Source organism: Schistocerca cancellata, chromosome 6, assembly GCF_023864275.1.
Source record: "Schistocerca cancellata isolate TAMUIC-IGC-003103 chromosome 6, iqSchCanc2.1, whole genome shotgun sequence".
NCBI lineage: Eukaryota > Metazoa > Arthropoda > Insecta > Orthoptera > Acrididae > Schistocerca > Schistocerca cancellata.
Genome location: NC_064631.1, coordinates 436345871 through 436361200, shown reverse-complemented (window position 1 = coordinate 436361200; position 15330 = coordinate 436345871). Strand labels below are relative to the sequence as shown.

Here is a 15330-nt window from a genome sequence, read left to right as displayed (position 1 = left end):
TAGGAAAAGGAAGTGGTGTCATATATAGAAAGTCGTATCAATATTTGGCACTTTCAACTGTGTGATTCAGGTCATTATTATTCTAAAAACTAAACTCCGCCCGTACAGGCCATGAAGGCCCAACGGCACCGACCGGCCGCCGTGTCATCCTCACCCTTAGGCATCACTGGATGCGCATATGGAGGGGCATGCGGTCAGCACACCGCTCTCCCGGCCGTATGCCAGTTTATGAGACCAGAGCCGCTACTTCTCAACCTAATAGCTCCTCAGTTTGCTTCAGAAGGTCTGAGTGCACCCCGGTTGCCAACGGTGCTAGGCAGACTGGATGGTCATCCATCCAAGTGCTAGCCCAGCCCAACAGCGCTTAACTTCGGTGATCTGACGGGAGCCGGTGTTACCACTGCGGTGAGGCCGTTGGCCTATTATTATTCTGGAAGAGGCAGTAACCACCTAGAAACAACGCCCTCACCTCTGAGTAAATTTGGTCATCACCCCCACAAATGGGCACCATGAAAACATCGAAATCTGCACAAACCATAACAGAACTTTCAACATACACATGGAAGAAGATTGTGTGGATCGTACGGTTCTCTTGGTGTTCTCCGTAAATCGACAGTAAACATGAACACTATTAAGAAGCAGTGTAGAAATAGACCCAACTGACTATATTTGTGTATTTCCATCACACAGTTTCAGACACGACTTCAGCGAAGGGTAATGAAAAACTCACGTCTTTGGCAGCTTGAAATTGGTGATGCAGGGAGGAGTGGGAGGCGGGAGGGGGGGCAATGGAAAGTCGCAATTGTGAAATAAGGGTAAAACCAATATCTGCAGTCTACACACAGCAGAAATAAGATGCATCACACTCATCCATCCTCTGTCCCGAAAACATGAACCGCGCCAGTGATAAAACATCACTTTAAATGTTGAGAAAACTGACAGCTTTTGAAAGGATTTTTTAGAGCAGCAATAACATCGCCAACTTCCACATAAGTTTGGATCGAATGTGGCACACTGTGATCGGATGCTAGGCGTGCGTTTTGTCGAGTCGCCGTGTATTTACAAGTTGCGGAACGGGGAAAAGTGTTTGGAACTTGAAAGAATGGATACTATATATAGGTCAGATGCTTGTTGTCACGGAAGAACAAGCACCCTCGGGTCCGTTATTCCTAACCAGCGACAAAGAAAGTTCTTCTCGGAATCCTATATTTGGCACGTGACCGTCTGGGAACAATAGCTTAAGCAGTAAATACTGTATAGGGCCGCAGGTAATAGGAGGCACAAGAGTGGAAAGGTCTGTCCAAACAGAGGCAAGTCTGGTACAAGGCGAGCTGGTGCGCCAGTTTCCAGGTAGCGGCTAATGCTGAGTGACAGACGGCGCGGATCAACGCCGGACAAAGGCGGCAGGTAGGCGTCTGACTTTCCGGCCGTCTCGCTCACTTCCAGGGGCACGCCTCATTCTTTGTCTCACAAAGTGACCTCGTCGCTCGTCGATATCGGCATTGGCGTTTTCACTTACGTACCTTGTGCCAGAAAGGCGGACAAATACGGGGTCGGTAATTGCAGAAATAGATGTACTGAACATAGCACAGATTTAGCTTATACGAGGGTGGCTGGATAAGTCTGGGGAAAAAGAAAGAAAAATGTTTGTTTCTTAACGACTCATCTTACCTCTCGACTTAGTCTCTTTTGAGGAATATACACATGGTCGAGCGATCCTAAAGCTTTTCATCCAAGCGGAAGAAAACGGTTCTGTCAAACTCTACGAAATACTCGTTGACAAACAGTCACTTCCTCATTTGATGAAAATTTCAGCTCAGCAAGCCAACGTTTCAAGTTAGGAAACTGAAAGACACCAATTGGGGCTAAGTCTGGTGAATAGAGAGGATGATGAATCAAGTCAAAGCCTAATTCATGCACTTTCGACCCTGTCATCACTGATGTGTAGGATAGTGCATTATTCTGTTGAAAGAGCACTTTTTTTACGTTTCAACCTTGGTCTTTTTCCGCCAATGCAAGTTCCAAACTATCCAGCAATGAAGCATAATAGGGTCTAGTTACGGTTCTACCCTTTTCCAAGTAATGTATCAGGATTATTCCTTCGGAATTCTCCTCCTCCACTCCCAAAAAAGCGGCCCTCACTTTGGAGGCTTACAAAATGGCCTTTCCCTTCTTCGGTGCACTTTCAACAGCCTTTGTCCAATGTTCTTACTGCCGTTTTGAATCTGGTGCATAATGAGGAGTCAGGGCTTCATCAACAGTCACAAATCGGCACATAAAGTCTTGAGGACTGCGATTAAACACTGCCAGACATTCATTGTGTTGAAATATTGTGCCTGATGCGCTTTTGGTCGACTGTGAACGACTGCCACACCTACCACGCACACATCATCTTATCAGCCAATTACTTGTGCAGGATATTACGTACTCGCTCAGCAGGAATGCCTAGAGTCTCAACAATCTCACCAATTTTTATTCGGGGCACTTTAATTACTGTATCATGGAATTTTGTCAATGGTTGCCTTTGTGGTGCCCTAAATTGGACGGCCGGAGCGCGCTTTGTCTTTGGTGCTTGTCCAATCACGTTTAAATTCATTAATCCACAAGTACCATGGTGGAGAGACCGCATGAACTTCATACATTTCTGTTTTGATTTGATGGGCAGTCTGACCCTTCGAATGAAAGAGTTTAGTAACAACATGAAATTTGTTTTTCTTCTTTCATTTTCAGTTGCGGTCGACATGCTGACCAGTTCAGATGGCTGTCAACAATGAGGTGTTTCCTGTGCATTCTTTAAATTCTTTATACGATCGTTGGAATAATCAAACTTACCAATCATGAAGACGCAACACAAACGTTCTATTCTTGCATGGAAATTTACCAGGCTTAGCAAACCACTCTCGCAGAATATTTCAAACGTCTGTGGTGATTTGCAGGTGAACAGTCACATCCCTTTGACAAAAAGTTCTCGATTAACTTCCGCCGGCCGTTGTGGCCAAGCGGTTCTAGGCGCTTCAGTCTGGAACCACGACCGCTACGTTCGCAGGTTCGAATCCTGCCTCGGGCATGAATGTGTGTGATGTCCTTAGGTTAGTTAGGTTTAAATAGTTCTAAGTCTAGGGGACTGATGACCTCAGATGTTAAGTCCCACAAGAATGGACGATGCGCTGTGTGTTTGTTCTCCTGGCTTCATTGAACAGCATCCCGTCTTTGTTTCCTCGATATCATTGATCTAATTTCAGACAGAATACCCGTTCCTTCTTAACACCGTCGTAAGATAGTTGACCTTTGAAGCCAAGGACACTGTCTCGAAAGACTTCCTAACCGGTCGCATCCCTTAATGGTATCCAATAGATTTCCAGGAAAGTATTGTCGTCTCACCGCTGAAGAAAGCTATCGAACAAAGAGATCGACAAGTAATGCTTGTCAACTTCTCACAGCAATAACATTTGGAAGAAACACAGGAAATATTGAAGACCTAATGGTGATTACAGTGATCAGGGAAACGTACGAGAAAAGCAATCTGACACTGCAGTTAGTAAATGAAAGCAGGCTGGAGGAATATAAGGATATCCTTCTAGCATTTAAGAGCCTACAAAATATTTTAATCGAATGAAGGAGTAATAAGAGGATCATAATCCCTAGAACACTGGGGCTTAAGTATGAAGGGGACAACATTAACAAACCCATTCGAGAGAAATTAAGGTGAAATCTCAAGAAAGATCGTGTTAATATGATTATAAGGCAGAACTGAAGCGTATCAGCAATGTAGTTCAAGTTAGACGAAGAAGCAGTGAAGCAACTGAAAAAGAAGTTCGGAGCGGTGAAAAAATTTAAGAGGAACAGATACCAATCTTAAGGTTTCCAAATGAGGCAGCCCTGCTGGCCGAGTGTAAGGAAGACGTACATGGAAAAAAAATACTTTAGACCGAAATGAAGAGAAGAAAGCAAAGACAAAGCATTGAGATCGAGACAGTAATGGAAAAAGCAATAGAATTCTCATATTGTGGGAAGCAAGGTTATAGAGAATGATTGAAGCCAATAAAATAATTATCAGGTATAGACTGACACATGCGAAGAAATCATTCTTCAATAAGAGAGCTCTAATAATCTCACGTACTGACACGGAAGTTAGAACTTGAATGTTTAAGTCTACGGTACAATAAAAGGTTTAAGCAAAGAATGTTAAAAATTAAATACACCGCCAAGTAAAGAAATAATGTACGGAAAAGAATAAATAATGAAAGAAGTCAGTGGAAGAGCTTTACTATAAAAAGGGGTGAGTTGTTAGATAACTGCTGTGGCAACGAGGAATATTTGTCTTGGCACTGAATGGAAATGGAGTAGTAGAGGGAAGAGGGAAAAATAGCAGGGCCAGGCAAGGATTACAATATGTAAAGTAGACAAACGGTTCATGGATTTAGTATTTACTCACATAAGGAAAGATTTGTACCAGACAAGAAAATATGGAACTCGATCGAAAGACTGATGACTTAATCCAGGCTCTTTCAAACTGTGCCCCTGGGGCGCTAGCGCCCGCGATCGTCCCCGGCCAGCGCCCCGGGCGAATTCGTATGTTGCTGCAGTGGCCGAGCCGTGCTGCTTAGCTGGCCGTGAGGACCGCCCGAACGCCAGCCGATAGATATATGTGTTCGCCCGTTTTCCGTCCGGGCAGAGGACGTCTCACAAGTACTTCAACTAGAACTGACTGACCTACAGTGCCATATCCGCCTGAAGGACCGCTTTCTTATGTGTAAAACTTTGGACGACTTTTACAGCTGTCTTCCACGAGAGAAACATCCTCTTTTGCACAAGCACGCGGCCAAAGTTCTCTCAATGTTTGGTTCCACCTATATTTGTGACCGCCTTTTCTCTCTTTTAAAGCTTGATAAAACTAAGAACCGTTCATTCCTCGGCGATAAAAATTTGACCAATTCCTCGACGTTAGCAGTCTCACGGAATATTGTACTAAGCCTAGACAAAATCGTTTCCTCGAAGAAGAAAAACGTGTAAAATGTTAATCGTCTTCTTTAACATTGTTGACTGTAAGAATTAAAGAGCTTTATAACCTTAATTCTATTTTAAAAAGTTTTCAAATTTGGTCAGTTAAAATTATTACGTAAAAAAAACCAGCAAACTAAGGGTCCGATTTCTAAACTCTGAAAAGGGATACAAAAAATTGTAGCACGAAGTATAACAAAAAATACTTACTTGTAACTACTAACAGTAAGAATGCGATTCTATATCCCTTACATAAAATGAATTCTAAAATAGAATATTTTGTTAACGTGTTTCGGGGTGCACTCAGCCTCCTGATGCCAATTGAGGAGCTACTCGACTCAATAGTAGCGGCTCCGGTCAAAGAAAACCATCATAACGACCGGGAGAGCGGTGTGCTGACCACACGCCCCTCCTATCCGCATCCTCACTGACGATGACACGGCGGTCGGATGGTCCCGATGGGCCACTTGTGGCCTGAAGACGGAGTGCTTTTTCTGATCTGACCGCGGAACAGTCCAGCGCAGAGCAGTGCTGTGCGGTCCCTTTCTCTCTCTTGCTCCTATGGCGACACTAGCGACCCACGGTCGCTGACGGGGCGCTGAACTACACTGCCCGCCGGGCGCCATTATTGGATGAGCCTGACTATCCTGTGCAAGCTTCTTCATCTCCCAGTACCTACTGCAACCTACATCCTTCCGAATCTGCTTAGTGTATTCATCTCTTGGTCTCCCCCTACGATTTTTACCCTCCACGCTGCCCTCCAATACTAAATTGGTGATCCCTTGATGCCTCAGAACATGTCCTACCAACCGATCCCTTCTTCTGGTCAAGTTGTGCCACAAACTTCTCTTCTCCCCAATCCTATTCAATACTTCCTCATTAGTTATGTGATCTACCCATCTAATCTTCAGCATTCTTCTGTAGCACCACATTTCGAAAGCTTCTATTCTCTTCTTGTCCAAACTATTTATCGTCCATGTTTCACTTCCATACATGGCTACACTCCATACAAATACTTTCAGAAACGACTTCCTGACACTTAAATCTATACTCGATGTTAACAAATTTCTCTTCTTCAGAAAACGCTTTCCTTGCCATTGCCAGTCTACATTTAATATCCTCTCTACTTCGACCATCGTCAGTTATTTTGCTCCCCAAATAGCAAAACTCCTTTACTACTTTAAGTGTCTCATTTCCTAATCTAATACCCTCAACATCACCCGACTTAATTCGACTACATTCCATTATTCTCGTTTTGTTTTTGTTGATGTTCATCTTATATCCTCCCTTCAAGACACCATCCATTCCGTTCAACTGCTCTTCCAAGTCCTTTGCTGTCTCTGAAAGAATAACAATGTCATCGGCGAACCTCAAAGTTTTTATTTCTTCTCCATGAATCTTAATACCTACCCCGAATTTTTCTTTTGTTTCCTTTACTGCTTGCTCAATATACAGATTGAATAACATCGGGGAGAGGCTACAACCCTGTCTCACTCCCTTCCCAACCACTGCTTCCCTTTCATGTCCCTCGACTCTTATAACTGCCATCTGGTTTCTGTACAAATTGTAAATAGCCTTTCGCTCCCTGTATTTTACCCCTGCCACCTTTAGAATTTGAAAGAGAGTATTCCAGTCAACATTGTCAAAAGCTTTCTCAAAGTCTACAAATGCTAGAAACGTAGGTTTGCTTTCCTTAATCTTTCTTCTAAGATAAGTCGTAAGGTCAGTATTGCCTCACGTGTTCCAGTATTTCTACGGAATCCAAACTGATCTTCCCCGAGGTCGGCTTCTACTAGTTTTTCCATTCGTCTGTAAAGAATTCGTGTTAGTATTTTGCAGCTGTGGCTTATTAAACTGATAGTTCGGTAATTTTCACATCTGTCAACACCTGCTTTCTTTGGGACTGGAATTATTATATTCTTCTTGAAGTCTGAGGGTATTTCGCCTGTTTCATACATCTTGCTCACCAGATGGTAGAGTTTTGTCAGGACTGGCTCTCCCAAGGCCGTCAGTAGTTCCAATGGAATGTTGTCTACTCCGGGGGCCTTGTTTCGACTCAGGTCTTTCAGTGCTCTGTCAAACTCTTCACGCAGTATCGTATCTCCCATTTCATCTTCATCTACATCCTCTTCCATTTCCATAATATTGTCCTCAAGTGCATCGCCCTTGTATAGACCCTCTATATACTCCTTCCACCTTTCTGCTTTTCCTTCTTTGCTTAGAACTGGGTTTCCATCTGAGCTCTTGATGTTCATACAAGTGATTCTCTTATCTCCAAAAGTCTCTTTAATTTTCCTGTAGGCAGTATCTATCTTACCCCTAGTGAGATACGCCTCTACATCCTTACATTTGTCCTCTAGCCATCCCCGCTTAGCCATTTTGCACTTCCTGTCGATCTCATTTTTGAGACGTTTGTATCCCTTTTTGCCTTCTTCATTTACTGCATTTTTATATTTTCTCCTTTCATCAATTAAATTCAATATTTCTTCTGTTACCCAAGGATTTCTACTAGCCCTCGTCTTTTAACTACTTGATCCTCTGCTGCCTTCACTACTTCATCCCTCAAAGCTACCCATTCTTCTTCTACTGTATTTCTTTCCCCCATTCTTGTCAATTGTTGCCTTATGCTCTCCCTGAAACTCTGTACAACCTCTGGTTCTTTCAGTTTGTCCAGGTCCCATCTCCTCAAATTCCCACCTTTTTGCAGTTTCTTCAGTTTTAATCTACAGGTCATAACCAATAGATTGTGGTCAGAGTCCACATCTGCCCCTGGAAATGTCTTACAATTTAAAACCTGGTTCCTAAATCTCTGTCTTACCATTATATAATCTATCTGATACCTTTTAGTGTCTCCAGGGTTCTTCCATGTATACAACCTTCTATCGTGATTCTTAAACCAAGTGTTAGCTATGATTAAGTTGTGCTCTGTGCAAAATTCTACCAGGTGGCTTCCTCTTTCATTTCTTAGCCCCAATCCATATTCACCTACTACGTTTCCTTCTCTCCCTTTTCCTACACTCGAATTCCAGTCACCCATGACTATTAAATTTTCGTCTCCCTTCACTATCTGAATAATTTCTTTTATTTCATCATACATTTCTTCAATTTCTTCGTCATCTGCAGAGCTAGTTGGCATATAAACTTGTACTACTGTAGTAGGTGTGGGCTTCGTATCTATCTTGGCCACAATAATGCGTTCACTATGCTGTTTGTAGTAGCTTATCCGCATTCCTATTTTTTTATTCATTATGAAACCTACTCCTGCATTACCCCTATTTGACTTTGTGTTTATAACCCTGTATTCACCTGACCAGAAGTCTTGTTCCTCCTGCCACCGAACTTCACTAATTCCCACTATATCTAACTTTAACCTATCCATTTCCCTTTTTAAATTTTCTAACCTACCTGCCCGATTAAGGGATCTGACATTCCACGCTCCGATCCGTAGAACGCCAGTTTTCTTTCTGCTGATAACGACATCCTCTTGAGTAGTCCCCGCCCGGAGATCCGAATGGGGGACTATTTTACCTCCGGAATATTTTACCCAAGAGGACGCCATCATCATTTAATCATACAGTAAAGCTGCGATACAGCAATAGAATCTACCCCTCACACGAATGTGTGTTAGTAGTTTCTATTTCTTAAATGCCGTCTACTGCCTACCACTAACGTCAAACCTTTATTATTAGGTTTGTGGTGAGCCTGCTCTAACAGCTCCTTAAAGAGGCTTAAATCCTAAAAACAGAAAGAAGCAGAACCAGAAGTCAGTTTAAATGTATGTGTAACTAATGATATCGTATCGTAAACCAGGGTGCCACTTTCGAAGGTTTTCTTCAGAAGACTTTTTTTTGCGGTATTTAGTGTTCGTTTCTCATAATACACTTTCGAAGCAGAAAAGGTCATACTAGATAGGATGACGTTCTGCTTTAAATCTGTGGCAAAAAGGAATAAAACTCAATAAAACCATTTTATTGAATTTTTCAGGTGTTATTCAAGTAATATCACTGCATAAATTTATAATTCCAAGACACATCTCACTTCTGCTAAACGATGCAAATTCAGTGTTCGCGAAAAGTTAAGGATGTTCTCCAACAAGATCTGAAAAGAGTGACCGTTTTCGATGCTCACTCCGTTTAAATGAAGGGAGGAAAAAGTAGGGGAGGGGAGAATTAGAGAAGTCATGTGGACGATGGTCAGAGGCGATGACTAAAATAAACGATAAGCTGCACACGAAGTAGAACTACAGAGAAATACACCGTATCTTTAGTGTGAACAACGTCCCACAATTGAGATTGTTGTTTTGGATGTTTGATTTTCAATCGGTGACGAAATCATCTGAAATGGAGCAGTACCTCTACAGGTTGAAAAATTCAGAGAAGGAGCATATAGGCCAGCACTAACTTTTGCAAAGAAACGAAGATCATGATATCCTCTGAAAGTGATTTTGAAGATGAGAATAGTCCCACAAAGATCTGAAGCACGCGTCTAACTCAGATTCACTCTCCGAAGTAAACATTTAACTACAGTGAACATTATCATCTGAATCTGAAAAATTACACATCAAGTTGTTGTTGTTGTTGCTGTTGTTGTGGTCTTCAGTCCTGAGACTGGTTTGATGCAGCTCTCCATGCTACTCTATCCTGTGCAAGCTTCTTCATCTCCCAGTACCTACTGCAGCCTACATCCTTCTGAATCTGCTTAGTGTATTCATCTCTTGGTCTCCCACTACGATTTTTACCCTCCACGCTGCCCTCCAGTACCAAATTGGTGATCCCTTGATGCCTCAGAACATGTCCTACCAACCGATCCCTTCTTCTAGTCAAGTTGTGCCACAAACTCCTCCCCAATTCTGTTCAATACTTCCTCATTAGTTATGTGATCTACCCATCTAATCTTCAGCATTCTTCTGTAGCATCACATTTCGAAAGCCTCTATTCTCTTCTTGTCCAAACTAGTTATCGTCCATGTTTCACTTCCGTACATGACTACACTCCATACAAATACTTTCAGAAACGACTTCCTGACACTTAAATCTATACTCGATGTTAACAAATTTCTCTCCATCAGAAACGCTTTCCTTGCCATTGCCAGTCTACATTTAATATCCTCTCTACTTCGACCATCATCAGTTATTTTGCTCCCCAAATAGCAAAATTCCTTTACTACTTTAAGTGTTTCATTTCCTAATCTAATTCCCGCACCATCACCCGACTTCATGCGACTGCATTCCATATTCTCGTTTTGCTTTTGTTGATGTTCATCTTATATCCTCCTTTCAAGACACTGTCCATTCCGTTCAACTGCAAGTCCTTTGCTGTCTCTGACAGAATTACAATGTCATCGACGAACCTCAAAGTTTTAGTTTCTTCTCCGTGGATTTTAATACCTACTCCGAATTTTTCTTTTGTTTCCTGTATTGCTTGCTCAATATACAGATTGAGTAACATCGGGGATAGGCTACAACCCTGTCTCCCTTCCTTCCCAACCACTGCTTCCCTTTCATACCCCTCGACTCTTATAACTGCCATCTGGTTTCTGTACAAATAGTAAATAGCCTTTCGCTCCCTGTATTTTACCCCTGCCACCTTCAGAATTTGAAAGAGAGTATTCCAGTCAGCATTGCCAAAAGCTTTCTCTAAATCTACAAATGCTAGAAACGCAGAAGTTGTATTTTGTTAAAATGTGAACAACACTGGAGAGGCAGAAAAGCACCGACAGAAGTGGGGAGTTAGGAGTATCTAGCTTGTCAGGCTGTTTGAAGCAACGTCTGAACTGATAAGTCGACGTACCGGTTACGTGGGTAGCCTTGTAGTGTCCGCAACACAGCCACAATCACTGTGCGAGCTTGTGCTAGTTGCTGCCAATAAACAGCGGCAGAACACGTCGCGTGCTAATTAACGAAGCTACTGCTGTTGCTGCTGTAATATTTCTTATGGAGCTATTTCTGTCTGCTGTGGGAAGAGAAGAGTAAAAACTATGTTCTTGTGTGCCTGTGTGCACATTTTACTGCCAACATATATAAGGAGTCGAATTTATCAGCACAAGTCGCGTCAAAAATTCATTTATAGCGAAAAAAATTTATTTATTTGCTGTAAGCAAATCAGACAGAGTTCATTTATTACTTGTTTCCAACTGATATCTGTTCAATTCAGAAAGCCAAAGCTACCCTTGGTCAAAGACATGGCATTACTTACGCCTGAAATGCCGCTGACTTATTGTAGTCATTCCGTCTTATTCATCAAAGTAAAGAAGAAAGATAGGAACATTAAAAAAGGAATTTACTGTTTTACGTCCTATAGGTATTATGGACAGCAGAGGCGGTACCAGCTTCGACTGGACGAGGAGAGAAGAGTTTGTTACCTTGTCGAGGGAACCCGTTCGACATTTCAAGTTAAGTGATTTAGAAGAAGCTATATCTGAACAAACAAGGATTTGAGTTTTGATTTTGCTGAACACGAGAGTTTTACTAACTGTAGCAAAACGTGCCCTATCTTATTAGTAGGAGGTATGTTCCTTGCTTCTCTTGTTTCACAGCTAGTATTCCCAAGCTCGAATCTAAGAAAGGCAAATCACTTTTCTCTTAGTGTTTTTTTTTTATTTTTATTACTACACTCGCATATCTGTAGTCTAAGGTGGGTGGGAGGGGGGAGGGGCGGCGGTGGGAGAGAAGGACGTGTTCCTTGATCTCAATACAACCGTATTTATGCGATGCTGTCACACTCGTTCATACTTCTGAACCGAGTCTGATCTCTACAAACCAGATGACCTCAGGAACAGCCCAGTTAATTTGTTGTCTGCGTTTTCCAAGAGTCTATTCTCTTATAACAACGCTTGCGGCAGAAGTAGTGGCAGAAATAGCTCATAGACAAAGCGTAACGGACGTCCTTTCGTCATGGTTGTAACTAAGTAATGTCACGGACACGCTAGCATGAGCTACCTGCCACAGGGAGATTATTCAGTACGATGCAGTTGCCTCAGACTCTTACGAAGGGCAACATCCTCTCTATCGTTAGAGAATTACGTAGAATCTGCAGTTATAGCCAATCTATACTTAACATACTGTACTAGAAACTGTGAGCTGCTGGACTTATTTAACAGTCTTAATCGTTGATATTTAGCTTCTCTTTTAATCCAAGGAAGTACTAAAATTCAAGTATTTGGAGGTGTAAAATTTGTGGAGTACACATTCTTCGCTGCGGCGTCAGCTCAATTGCGGCAGGTGACTTATTCTACGTAACGTTGCGTTTCAAACAAGTGGAACTTGTGTGTCACCCACTGGAGCATCGGCAGAAACATAGCTTACCTCTCCTCAAGTAGGCGCGTTATCGAATATCTACTGAAGACCGAGACTCAGATCAACAATTATGGAAACAACATACGCATCTGATAAAGGTGCTGGGAACGTTCTGCTATCGATTTGTCTCGGACGCACACTGAAGACCTTAGGAAAACTGCGTGAAATACAGATCTGCATCAGAGTGGAGGAACTTTATTTAATTTTTCTAATTACTTATACGGCGTCTTCTCTTGTAATCGATTCAGACCGGCAATCTTAAGATAGAAACTAATATCTGCTCAACGTCTCAATACTAAAAACTAAATGTGGTGTCACCGCCAGACACCACACTTGCTAGGTGGTAGCCTTTAAATCGGCCGCGGTCCGTTAGTATACGTCGGCCCCGCGTGTCGCTACTATCAGTGATTGCAGACCGAGCGCCGCCACACGGCAGGTCTAGAGAGACGTCCTAGCACTCGCCTCAGTTGTACAGCCGACTTTGCTAGCGATGGTTCACTGACAAATTACGCTCTCATTTGCCGAGACGATAGTTAGCATAGCCTTCAGCTACATCATTTGCTACGACCTAGCAAGGCGCCATTATCATTTGCTATTTATCCTGTGATGCATGTACCGACAGACCGATTTTTTTTTTTTGTTTGTGGTTTTTAGGGCGCAAAACTTCTATGGTCATTAGCGCCCAGCCCGTGACTGAAGACAGTAAAAAACCGAAATTGAAAACCAGCAGCAATGGGAACAAAGTCAGAAAATTGGAGAAACTAAAAATAGAAGAAGGCTTAAAAATCTACTACAGAAAGGGGTGGTTGTCCCCAAAAAAAAGCTTCAAATGACTGACGTCATTTCACTGTCACTAATAAACTGGAGAACGCGGTCGGCTGAGCGCGTGTCATCTGCTAAAATCGACGATAGATCAGGCGATAGCTGTAGACGGGAGCGTAACGGATTAAAATATGGGCATTCAATTAAAAGGTGTCTTACCGTCCACAGCTGAGAGCAGTGGGGACAGAGTGGGGGAGGATCGCCGCTTAAAAGATGTCGATGGCTAAAACGACAGTGCCCTATCCGGAGTCTAGCTAAAATTACCTCCTCCCGACGACGCGTTCGGGAGGAAGAGGTCCAAGCGCAAGGAAGGGCTTTCACTTCCCGCAATTTATTACGGGGAAGTGCCGACCAATGCGCATGCCATAAATGAGCAACTTGGCGACATAAACCGCTCCGTAGATCTGTGAAGGGAAGCGACTGAATAGCTGGCCGAGGAAGAGAGACTGCAGCCTTGGCCGCCATATCGGCCGCCTCATTCCCACAGATACCAGCGTGTCCCGGGAGCCAGAGGAACGCCACCGAGACGCCCCCCAGGTGGAGCAAGCGCAGACAGTCCTGAATCCGGTGGACCAGAGGGTGCACAGGGTAAAGAGCTTGTAGACTGAGGAGAGAGCTGAGAGAATCTGAGCAGATAACGTACTGTATCCGCTGATGGCGGCGGATGAAGTGGACAGCCTGGAGAACAGCGTAAAGCTCCGCAGTATAAACCGAACACTGGTCGGGAAGCCACCGACAGACCGATGTTCACCAGTTATGGATTAAAGTTAAGTATTCCAGAAGCTACGTACCTTTTTTACTAGACTCAACTCCTATAACTGTTCCAGACCTCACGCCAGCCTGCGTGAGCTTAAACGCGTGCCTTTCGGCTTCCTCTCATAGTGGCTTGGCTGTCTTGCCAAGTCACAACACTAAACAAAGTAGCTAAGCCGGACAACAACGGGGAGAAAATAGAGTGACTCTTTATCGAATGAGTCATTCCAGTATTCACATGTTTGGATTGAGAAAGAGTATGCGGTGATTCCAGATCTTACCCTTAGTAAAGTGGTTCAGTAGCCCGACCTGCTACCGAGGTTGTTCGTTACTTTCCTTACATAATTTCGAATTTCGAGCGAGTACTCTCTTTTTTTTCTTTTTTTTTCTTCAAGAAGGTCGGAAAAGATTTTCACAAACACATAAAGACTGAAAATGATCGAGAACATAAGAAATAATTTTAAAAAATATATAAAAATACTAATCAGTCTTGATTGCAACGATTTATTAAAATTAATAATCACTCTTCCAAATGGTAACTTGTTTCGACCTCATCAGATGGTGAGCAGAGACTGCGGCTGGAGCATTGGTATGTGTCAGAGACACCACTGGTAAGGACAGTGACTGATTTTAGCATCGACAGATATTATGCAGTTGCAAGAGGTGGATACAGGGAGTGCGAGTAGAAACGACAGATCCCACTGGGACTAAGATAAAGCTTCCGAGGCTCCACCAAGGACGGCGTTGCCCATCAGATAAATGGCACCGCCGAGTCACTGAACAGTTCACGCTTGGCGCTCGCGGCAAACGAGAAGTGCAACGCGGAGCCCACACGTTGTGCTGAGCATCCGAGGCCTTGACAACCGGCTCCTGCATCGCGCCCGGAGCAGCGCACAGGGAGCTGTTGCACCAGCCAGGCTGCCGGCTGTGCTCACACGAACGCTCGGCTCCTCGCGGCAGCTCTACGCTGGTTACGGCAGTCCAGTGCACACTGGTCAATTACGCGCAAAGACGAGAAACTGATGCGTTTGCCAGAGCACCGTTCGTGAACAGATTTTACTACACACGCCTCGTTATTCTTTTTGCTTTAAGATGCCACACATGGCTTCTTGTATTACTTGTACGCGCACACACCATTTTGACAAGCATTTTAGAATACGCGAACGACAGCAAACTAGTGATATCTGGAGGGACAAGCAGACTGACACATCTTCGTCATACTAGAAATGCCAGGCCCAGGCCGATGAACGGTCAGCCGAAGGGCGGTGGGATCTAGTGCAGTATAAAACGGTATATCGTTAGCTGTTACTAATTATCGGACAGGTATACTTAAATAAAAGATTAATTGTTAAAACTTGACATAAGATAAAAAAGATCAAAGACAAATTATAAAATATAATAAAAGTTATCTATATGTCTATGATATTTAATATGAAGAAGAAGTAAAAGAAGCCAGCGAC

General features: G+C 43.2%; 1 pseudogene; it reads right to left on the bottom strand.

Annotated features, from left to right (window-relative positions):
- Window positions 1–301: 301 nt before the first annotated feature.
- LOC126089738 (5S ribosomal RNA) lies at window positions 302–419 on the bottom strand (annotated as a pseudogene).
- Between the last annotated feature and the right edge of the window lie 14911 nt (window positions 420–15330).